Source organism: Saccostrea echinata, unplaced genomic scaffold (genome assembly GCF_033153115.1).
Source record: "Saccostrea echinata isolate AGI-Se365-2 ecotype Australia unplaced genomic scaffold, CSIRO_AGI_Sech_v1 ptg000024l, whole genome shotgun sequence".
NCBI lineage: Eukaryota > Metazoa > Mollusca > Bivalvia > Ostreida > Ostreidae > Saccostrea > Saccostrea echinata.
Genome location: NW_026889773.1, coordinates 828,214 through 839,787, shown reverse-complemented (window position 1 = coordinate 839,787; position 11,574 = coordinate 828,214). Strand labels below are relative to the sequence as shown.

At 34.2% G+C, this 11,574-nt stretch overlaps 1 pseudogene; it reads left to right on the top strand.

Annotated features, from left to right (window-relative positions):
- The first annotated feature begins 9,835 nt into the window (after positions 1-9,835).
- Positions 9,836-10,948, top strand: LOC133191731 (GTPase IMAP family member 4-like; annotated as a pseudogene).
- Positions 10,949-11,574: the final 626 nt, after the last annotated feature.

Sequence of the window (11,574 nt, the reverse complement as noted above, 5' to 3'; positions counted from 1 at the left end):
TGATGAATAATACTTCATTGTGAATCTTTATTTTTTTATTTTTAGCAAGTTTATTACCATGTTCAAATATTATTATTCAATGTCTGTGTCTTTACCTATTATACAAGGAGAGGGTGTGTATAGGCTTTGCCTGTTGCCCAATCCTTATTGAATTACTCAATAAAATATGTTTAAAGTAAAGTTTATTACGATTCTATCTAAAAAAAAAAAAATTAAATAAGCCTTTGCCTAATTATCTCGGGCACAAAAACTACTGAACGGATACTAATTTATCAAAGCTATAATTACAAAAATTGTGACAGACAAAAGTTACCCATGTATTTCATTCGTATTTGAAAATTCTATCGTGCCTCGAATAAAATTGACCCTTTAAAAATTGTAAGAAAAAAAAAGCTAATCAATTACATGTGCATGGAATATTAGGATTTTCTTGTAAATTCAGTGGGCTTTATTTATATCAGTCTTCAAACACAAATTAAACTTCGTATTGCGCAATGACTAGCAGTGTCAGTGCAAATTAAGATTACGTGAGAAATAGCATCGTCGCATACTAGGGCCAAAATGTACGATCGTCTCCCATTCTGGAGAGAGCTATATGCGGACTTCGAACCGTGGCTTGAGACGATGGAGAAATAGAGTCTGAAAAATATTTTTTATTCTATTTTTCTGGGTTTTTTTTCCCTTTTTGAACAGTATATATAAAACAAAAATGTAAGACTTCTGTACAATTCTTGAAGTCTTTCAACCTTTTAGAAATAAGTAAATTAATACAGGTAGGGAATTTGGCAAAGATGAGAATCCAAATATAAAGTCTATTTCATTATCTTTCAGCATATGATTTATATGTTGCACAATCTACAGTACATGACCAAAAGTGATCCATCATTTCCCTTTTTACCATATACTTTATGAAAAGCTAGTTTTTGTAAAGAAGTGTATTGTGGGTTCAATTTTACTCAAAATTTCAAAAAATGTTCCAATAATTTATGGAAAATTTTTCACCCTTTTTTTTGGGGGGGGGGGGGGGGGTAGCCAAATTTCATAATTGATCACTGAGTATAAGTTTGAAATTATAAAGTCACAATTTCTACTTCTACGCACCACGATTTCATTACACTTTTTTGTAAAACATGCATCTCAAAATTAATATGTTCGGTCACTACATGAATATATTATGAACTTTGATTCCCTTAATTTAACATTCAGGGTGAACTGGTTTGACACGTTACGGTTTTAAGCATTAATTAATGAAAAAAATAATAAAACATGAGGATCCTATAATCCATTATTTGAATATACAATGTATAATTTCAAACTGTCCACCATCCTCAAATATGTTTTCATTTTAAATTTGCAATTATGACTGTACACCACATTTTACAGATTCTTTTAACATTTTATTTCATTCAATGCCAGTCGCTGTGTGGCGCAGTGGTTAGAGCGTTTGCTCTAGAGTCACGGGCATAAAGGAGTTTATCCTTACGTCGCGGGTTCGAATCCCACTGCAGGACGTGGAGACTGGTCCATTAGGATGAGACCGTTAAACCGAGGTCGCAGTAAGCACTGCCAGAAAAAGATCCCTCACTTCTCAATGGCCATGAGTACTGAATATAGATCTAAATTTGCAGCCCACCAATGGTGGTGTCTCAATATGAGTGAGAAATTCTACAGAGGGACGTTATTCATGCCACCGTCTATCAGTACTCACTGTACTTTGATTCATACTAATTGTTAGGCCATTATTGTCGACGGATTTTTCCGTTATTTCCCGGTCATGACAAAGAGCACACGGCGGGTGTGACCGGTCGTAACCTCTGCGGAAATTTTATTTAAAAAGCCAAAATTCCTATTCGGATATGTGACTTCTGTTGACATAATGTAAACAATGCGTACGGTTGCACCAATACACTTGAAACAGGTCGTAAGAAAAAAAAATTATTTAGACTCTCTTCTCAAAGGTAAGCGAATTGATGCTAAGTGAGGAGAAATTTTGTTTTGGACCATGTTTTTTACCAATTTTGACCTTATAATCGTCAGAAATTATGACAATAGCGATCAAATAAAATTTTTCTTACGATGTTTAGTGCAGCAAAGGACACAATCTTGCGAAATACCAGGAAAATAAAAGGGACACGACTCTATAACCGTAACGAATTTAGGGCCTCCGACGATAATTATTAGTATGAGTTATTTCCCTTACGACACTTTATTTTCATCTAAAGGGAGACAACACAGTTGTCACCCTGCGCATGCTCTAAACCAGTCAGATTGACTGTATAATTCTGGAGGATGGTATATATATTAAGGTACATAGAGGATAAACCCATAATAAATTGTCTTCATTTTACAGTAAAACATTACATTTCATCAATATTTTAAACTTTTTTTTAACTTATTTTTCGATTTAAAAATTTCAAATCAATGCAGTGGTAGACAATTCATACTCTGGAGCAGCAAAAAAAAAAAAAATAAAAAAATAAAAAAAAAACCCAACAACAACAACAACAAAAACAAAACAAAACAAAAAACATCAACAACAACAAAAAAGCAGCAACAAAAAACAAACAAAAAACAAAAACAAAAAAACAATCGAATAAAAAAAACCCTCCTAAATGTGTTCAAAAATTTGATGATATGTTTACAAGCCTAATGAAGAAAATTCCTAGAAAAGGAAAAGAACATTACATTACCCACTTATTACTACGACAAAGCAGCCATTGAAAAAGGTTTTTTTTTTTTAAAAAAAAAAAAAAAAGATTACATGAGAAAACGTCTAGGTATTCCAGAATGTAAAACAATGGAAATAGTAAGAAAAAGTGCGGGTGAGGGCTTCTTTCCGTGTGCATGATGGGGAATTGAAAACTTTAGATGACTGTTCTGTTATTTCATGAAGTGTATGGGTTGTAAAATTATTTTTGTCCAAAACCTATTGTACTGTAAGTGTTTATATGTTATGTAATACTTGTAAGTAGTCTAGTGATGATCGGATACTGACAAACAGAAATTAAAAATCCGATCTGCTTTGTGTTTGGATTTTACTTTCTGTTAGTATCCGTAAAGAAGGAGTATACTGAGATTTCTATAAAAGATAATTGTCAAGATTGTTTAAGAAGTACATTTTCCCCCTTCCCCCTCCACTTCTCATAAATAAATGCGACCGTTGGGGCGAGCGCATTGTTCACTTCATTTTAAGATCCGCCTCTTCAAACCGCAAGAGGCATTTGGAACATCACATGACGTCGTACTTTAGCTGCATTTCCATAAACGAAGTTTGAAAAAGGGAAAAAATTAAAAAAGAACGTTTAATCTAATATTTGTATGCAATATCCATAATATCTATTAAATTGAGGTGAGTTTATATTTCGTGAATTTTTAGTTGTTGTTACCGCGCGAACGAAGTTATCTATGAGGCGCTGTTTTGGTATTTATTGCTATTTAGTGATATCACCTATTCGAATAAGTGATATCACTCATTCAAATTGAATATGTAATATCACCTATTCGAATAGGTGATACATGTATCACCAATTCAAATCAAATAGGTGATATCACTTATTCGAAAAAGGTGATATCACCTATTCGAATAGGTGATATCACTTTTTGGCAGTAAATACCAAAACGGCACCTCATAGTTATCAGCGAGAACAACAAGTGTTTCATTGTGGGTCCAGAGTTACTGCGTCAAAAAAATTCTATTGAATGAATGTGAGTAGTCCGAATTTTCTCTTCGCACAGGCGTTAGCTCGCAGTGACAAGCGGCGCTGCGCCGCTCGCTGCGCTCGCTATTATATTTTAATTATAAACGTTTACCAAGAGTAAATATTTCAATCATATAATAAGAATTATCAGTGTGCAGTAATAGCTGATTTATGCTTTGAGGTGAAATTTTGTTTCAGACTATATGTTTTACCTGTTTTGATATTATTATCGTCTACAGTTGTAAATATGCCAAAAGCAATCAAATAATATTTTTCTAATGATGTATGTTGCAGCAGCGGACACAGTCTTGAGAGATACTCGAGGGAATAAAAAGGACACGATTCTAGGACCTCCATAATTTGACGTCCGACATGACCAACTGTACTATATCATCATTGTTTGATTATCTTGTTATCCAGCCATCTATCAGGCCCGTAAGAAGCAATTTCATTGGGGGGGGGGGGGGCACAACCATACATTTTCAATTGGGGGGGGGGGACTATCAACTACGAAGAATTCCTTGAAAAGCAAAAAAAAAAAAAAAAAGGTCATCAGACGTTATTAATGAGGGGGCACAAGCATATAGCAGCTATATTTTCTATGGTGTTATATATATCGGCAAAATTATTGGGGGTACGCCCCCCGTCCCCCCCCCCCCCCCCCCCGCTTCCGACGGCCATATATTATATTTATTCCGTTATTAAATTATTGTTGAAACTTCAAATATCTTCTGTTGAGCTCTTACTTGCCTCTGCAATGCAATTAGATATTTAAAAAAATCTTCTTCCTTGGAGGTTTGCATGATCATTTTTGAAGCCTCAAATCCCCGACACGTTACAAATACCTTTCATGAAGACAATCCAATTATTAGATTTTCCACATTTTTTTTTACTAAACTGAAAGAGACCCATTTTATGTATTGGACAGCAAAACACTTCGAAAGATTAAGTTTATCATTGAGATAAAACCAAAATCAACCTCGTAGTACGAAAATTGCTAAGCATTACATTTATATATTTTTTTAAAAAGGTTTACTACCCAATCATCATTTTGTCATTTTGAAACAAGTCTAAAAATGTTTTTTTTTTCTGAAACACAAATGCTCTCGAGCACTATAGTTAATATGGGGACAATTTTGACTGATTTTTTTGTGTGGTCTAAATCACCTTGTTAAGCGTCATGACAACCCTCTACATTCGTGCCAGTGGAGAGATTTTAATGTTTCTCATTTACCACACTATGAACCAGACAAGATAATCATGCTCCTAAAATCCGTGTGACCCGGTGACAATTCTTAACCCATAACCTACCTGTTTGTAAAGAAGTTTCTCCGTCTTCATATTCCCTTCGAAAGTTTCTTCATTACATAATTATGGTCCTATCGAATAATCTCACACTTCTAAATCTTGTTACTTTCACTTTGTCTAATATACCTTCCTCTGTGCTAAGTATGGAGCATCACAATGTTAAATGAAATGATTTTGTGTCATCATCTTGTCGACAGCTACAGTTGTGCCAAATGTGGAGTCTCCATGCACGTTTACTTCAAAAGTCATGAGCAAGTGCAAAGGTTAGGACAGACATTGAGACCTATAGACAGACCAACAATATGCCCTCGATGGTTGATCGTGAGTATATAAAAAATCATTTTATGATCTATTTTATCGTCTCCCTTTTAGCTTCGTAAAGCTGAAGAATGATATAGAGACAAATTCATCCAAAATGAACATTGAAAAGTATATCACTTTATACATCAATATATAATAATGTTCAACATCTGTCATCTATTTTAACGTTTTTCATCGTCAGTTAAACAGGCAGTGGCCTCATCCCCTGTTGTTTTCCAAGTACTTTCACACTTTAAAAGTAGTTTTAGCCGGAACAAACTAAGTTTGGTACTTAAATATTTTAATAACTTTTGTATTCGGCTTGAGCAACATTTTGCATCTGTATGATAGCATATTTTAATGTGCCTTCGGAAATTAGTTTTGTAGATTCTGACTGTTGGTTATCGGACTAGCTTGGTGAGCAATAGGGATGCTACAGTACCTGTAACCAGATAGCAGCAATTATTTCAATTATTTCATTTTATTTCATTTTTTTACTCTTTTGTTAAAAAAACTTTGTGTATATTTCTGTCTATTCAAGCAGAAGCATGTCCTCATTTGAGCAATGGAACGAAGCAGGTTTGTCTTTCATGACATTATAAATGATTTTCCTTTTTTTTTTTTTTTTTTTTTTGTTTATATATATTAATTTTGTGAGATTGCTTTTAATTTTTTATTTCTTTATATTTACAGTCACCATTTCGCAAATTTTATGGGCGAAACACTAACCTTATCAGCTATCAGCAAATACAATCTATCATTAAGACGAATGTTGACTGACTTTTTCCTACAAATTGTTAGGCCACTATTTTCGCACTGAATTGTCTACGGATTTTTCCATTCGCCCGATCATGACAAGGAGCTCATGGCGCGTATGTCCGGTCCGTCGAAAGGGGATATTTACTCCTCCATGGTATCTGATCCCATCTCTGAGGTCACCTTAGAGAAGGTTTGGAAGTGGCCACTCTAGACAGGTGTCCTCTTATTCCAGATAGCCCTACCCTAGAATCAGCCAGTCAATCAAGAAACAAAAATATGGATATAGTTAAATTCATCAATAATCCGAAAATAAAATAAATTAATTTCACTTACAGCTTTTCATGCTTATGCATATTAATTCATGTACATTGATAACTTAATAGAATTTTTTTTTATCCTTTATCCTTCTTATTAAAGAACATCAACGCTAATCAAGTGTCCGATTCGTATCCCCTCATTTCCCCCTTGGCAGGTACTGCCATCTAAGTCGAGTTATCATTCTTGGCGAAAACACCAGTGAGGTGAATTTAATTATACAACCCCCCCCCCCCCAAAGAAAAGAAGGTTCACAGAGGAAAGAAACGTTTGTGTGACGGAATTTGATTGGATGCCCTGGAACTTTGATACTGAGCTAAATCAGCCTAGGGGGAGATTAAGGGATATGAATCGGAAACTTGGCTAGCAAAGATGATTAAAGAATTCCATAAAGGTTTTTAGCTTGTTTCTGTTCATACGGACAGATAAAAAAGTCACATTCACGTATTTCCAAACATTTCTGACATGAGCCGACAGAGTGAATGCTAGCAAATTCATACCATATTTTGCAACAGGGAAGGCGAGTTTACATCATGCATTAATATCATTTTTGATAGGTTCCATCCTCTATAAAGGATGTTATACGGAAAGGATCACTTTCATTGGATATGCACTGTAATCAACAAAACAGTTGAATTTAATTGGAAATAAACAATAAATCAATTACTAAAGTAAATACATGTGTGATTCTGTATGATCGAAACCAGTATTGGCTTTGAATTACAAAAAAAAAAAATGACATTGAATTACCAAAAAAGTCCCTTGAAGGATTTTTCCCCCCATTTTTATCAATTTTAACCTTCATCAGCTTTTACAAAAGCATCACTTCAGAACGAAGAGATGATTATGTTTTAAATGCAAGATGCATTTCTAACAGTAGCAACTGTTCCTTCGCCAAGCACTCGGCACTTTGAAATGAAAGTGAAGGTCTTTCGGGTGAGACCTAAAAAACCGAGGCCCGGTGTTACGGTCCGCTTTGGCACGATAAAAGATCCCTCACTGCTCAATGGCCTTGAGTGCCGAGTAAAGGTTTATTTGAAGCTCTCAGCATTATATGGTGAGGTCTCTATATGAGTGAAAAATTCTCGAATGGGACGTAAATCGACATACATTCAATCAATCTTACTGTGGCAAATTGTGCATAAGAAAAAAATTGAAGAAATTCATTACCGTCATGTGGATTTTTGTACATGTCATCAGTTAAAAACGGAATATTTTTAGACTGATACGGATAGAAACACAGATGTTTTATTATAAATGTTATATTGCTCTGAGATGCTTCCAAATTGTTGATCGAATAGGGCATTTATCGCACTTTTTTTTTTACTTACAACGTAATTCTTACGCTTATTTTCGAGGGAGAGTCTGTCATGCTCTTCAGTATTCATATATTCAGTGCAAAAAGTTAAAGTCCAAGTTTGATGCTTGCATCAATACATTTCGTACATTGCTCCATACATAAAATATTATAGTTGTCAGATGAAAATGGTCAAGTGATAAAATGTTTGAGAAAATAAGTTAAGAAAATAACTTCTACATTTTAAGTGATGAAGAATGTTAATGATCATAAATCGTTTTTCATTTTGTTATAAATAGACCCTTCTAATCTGAAGTCTAGTGATCTACAAACACAGCATTAAACTCACCTCGCTATATTCATAAAACCTAGTTATCAACAATTAACAACAAAAAATGAGACATCTTTATTTATAAATGAATAAATTTTGCAAATAATTAACTCCGAAAGGCCTGCACCAGAGCTCATGCTTTCTCCTCCAATAATGCACTAGGTATAAGACGGTGTCCATAAACTAAAATTTCATTTGCATAGTAATTATCCTAAGTTTAATCAAAAGTCAAAAGTGCTTTCGATAAACAGTCGTGAGGTGAAATAGCAACCAAAAAAAAAAAAAAAAAAAAAAAAAAAAAGAGTACGGTAGTGGCCACGGTTGGCGGATCAAAGTTACTGGCAATTTTTTTTTTTATGAAACTGACAATAATAAATCATTAAATGACATTAGTGAAACCAATCAAAATTTGATTTATGTGATATGGAACAAATAAGTTGTGATACCTGATTTAAAAGCAAAATGCGCATATCTATTTTGTCAGTCCTTCATCTTAGTATTGATAGGAATTTCTAGAGTGTTATAGCACCGAACCCAATGTTAAAAAGAAATATTAGTCGATATGTAATAACTACATGAAAATAAAAATAGTTTATTATGAATGGGCGTGTAAATAATTGTATAACATTTGATATTATAAGTAGTAAATATAATTAGGTATAAAGAATATGAGTGAGTTAGTATATTCGCTTCTTTTATCCTTGATGGAAATGGAAACAACACATCATGGAAACGAACCTGAAGTACAATTTGTATATTTGTATATACAACAGGTATATAAAAAATAAAGGTTACATGTAAAGAGAAAATATTAATTAATGAATATAATATTGTTCAAATATATGCAGTAAAAGTGGTGCACATACTTCCATTTTAAGATTTCACATTTCGCTAAAACTGTTGATAAAAATAGTAATTTTCTCAATACAACATATATTTAGATTTGAGGCGAAACGAAAGGTGTGAAACGAAAATTTTACAACGGGCATTAGATGCCAAAGGTAAATTTAAACCTAAAAATAATTAAATAAATAAAAGATTTTTTAAACAGACAAATGAACATAAAAACCAAACAAACAAACTAACAAACACCCCCCCCCCCCCCATAAAAAAGACAAAAAAGAAGGTGACGTATATCTTCTGCTCCCACAGTAACTGTGGGATGGTAAACAAAGGATCATTTTCAGGATTTCTTCATGCTTTCAAACTGTCATTAATTGTCAGTAGAAACTACTTAGATATAATGGAATTGTTCCATCATTAGTGGCAAAAAAAATTATATTTCCCGCGCTTGCTCGGGATTTCATCTAGTTCTTTCATTAAAGACAGACAACAAATGACTGGGTTACGATACAAAAATATCTGCAAGTTAATCGTGAACTATTTTCTTTACCTACACGCATAATAAAAGAATAGTATGAAATATATAGGATGTGTTGACTTGATTATTATTTGTTTTGTTTTACTAAGAATTGGTGTCGCGTGTGGCGCAGTGGTAAGAGCGTTCGCTCTAGAGTCGTGGAGTAATGAGTTGATCCTTACGTAGCGGGTTCGAATCCCACTGTGGGACGTGGAGACCGTCCTCCGGATGAGACCGTATAAACCGAGGTCCCGTGTCGCAGTAGGTGCTGGCACGAAAAAGATCCCTCACTGCTCAATGGCCCTAGGTCAAAATTTGCAGCTCTCCACCGGCAAGTGGTGGCGTGTCCATATGAGTGAAAAATTCTCGAGAGGGACGTTAAACAATAAACAAACAAACAAACTAAGAATTGTTCAAGTAAAAACAAAATTGAAATCAGGAAGTAATTAAAAAATAATTCCTTTTGTATTTTAGAGAGTTCTGCAACACAAGCAGCAGTATTTTCTCAAGACAAATCCCACAGAGAAGGATTGAACCGGAAGTCTGCACCGGAAGAACGACGAGTCATTCTTATTGGAAAAATCGGAGCAGATAAAAGTCATACCGGAAACGGATTATTAAGAAAACAGCATTTTGTCAGTAAAATATGTTGGTCATCTGTCACAAGGAGTTGTGAATATGGAGTAGGGGTCAGAAATGGCTTTCTGTATCGAATATATGATACCCAGGAATGAGTTCACCAAAAGATGCGGGAATAAATGTAGAATCAGATATAAGGCGATGTTTGTTTTGCACGTTTCCAGGGTTTCACGCCATTGTTTTGGTTTTATCGGCGGCAGAAAGGATAACAGCAGAGGATATGAAAATGCTGAAACTTTTGCATAATTTATTAGGAGAAAGTGCGTTTACGTATATGATCCTTGTTGTTTCTAAATTAGAAAAGGACGAAAGTCTACTAACGGAGATGATGTCAAATGCCCCGGAAGTTGTTGAATTAAACGTAAAATGCAGTGGTAGACACGTCATATTTGGGGAGAGCAAAAAGAAAATACCTTCTGAATGTGTTCAAAAATTTGACGATTTGCTTACAAGCCTAATCAAGGAAAATTCTAGAAAGGGAAAAGAACATTACAAACATAAGTACTATGACAAAGCAACCAAAATTCTTGAAAACGATAAAAAAGATTAAATGAAAGAAAATCCAGAAATACCAGAAGGTGAAGCAATGGGAATAGTGAGAAATAGGGCGACTGAGGGCAAGTCTACGCGGGATGGGGAATTAAAAGCTTTAGATGACTGTTGTGTTATTTCATGACGTAAAAAGATTTATAAAATTGTTTCCTTCTTTAAAAGCTAATTGAATTATAAGTGTGGACAACGTAAAACAAGTAGTCTAGTGCTAAAAGGACCCTGACAAACAGTAACTGAAGAAGTATATTCAAGTTGCTCTATGTTGCATTTCATTTTCTGTAAGTTTTTGCAAAGAAGGGTAGATTGAGTATTTCTAGTAAAGACAAAGTATATTAACGCTACACTTTGTAGGTGTTTTATTTTCTGTTTGTTTCTGTAATGAAAAGTAGAATGAGAAATAAAAAAGAATAATGTTCAAGAATTCATAAAGAGAATTTTTGACCCTAGCCACATCCATTAAACAAAGATTATTTACTTACCATTGCTAATCCCCGTATGAGTTTTATGATTATCAGGCAAAAGTTCCTTTTACGAACGTATATTTATAAAGATGGTCTGTGACTAACATTCAATTTTATTATATGATTGAATAATTCCTTCTTGTAGCTCTCTGACTGACTGAGATCCAACATTGAGGAAAAATACGTTATTTTCATCTGCACGTGACCTTTCATGTGATGATACAAATAATTCTAACAAGTTATTTCACTTGCATTCGACTTGAACTCAAATAAATTTAACATTCGGGCATATAGAATAGGTGGTGGGAGTGCAGGGTGTCTGCCCTCTTCCCTACAGTTTTTTTCTGAATACAATTTTTTACTTTACTATTAATTTAATATGAAAATTCTATTGAAAGGTTGTTTGCCCCCCCCCCCCCCCTTTCTGATACGGAAAAGTCTAAAACCTTGTACGTTAATGGACCGTAACCCCTCCCCCATCCTCCAAAATAAAATTTGGAGTTTGGAGAATAATGAATTTTTTTTCCCGATTCTCTCATTGCGTTTGGCTAGAA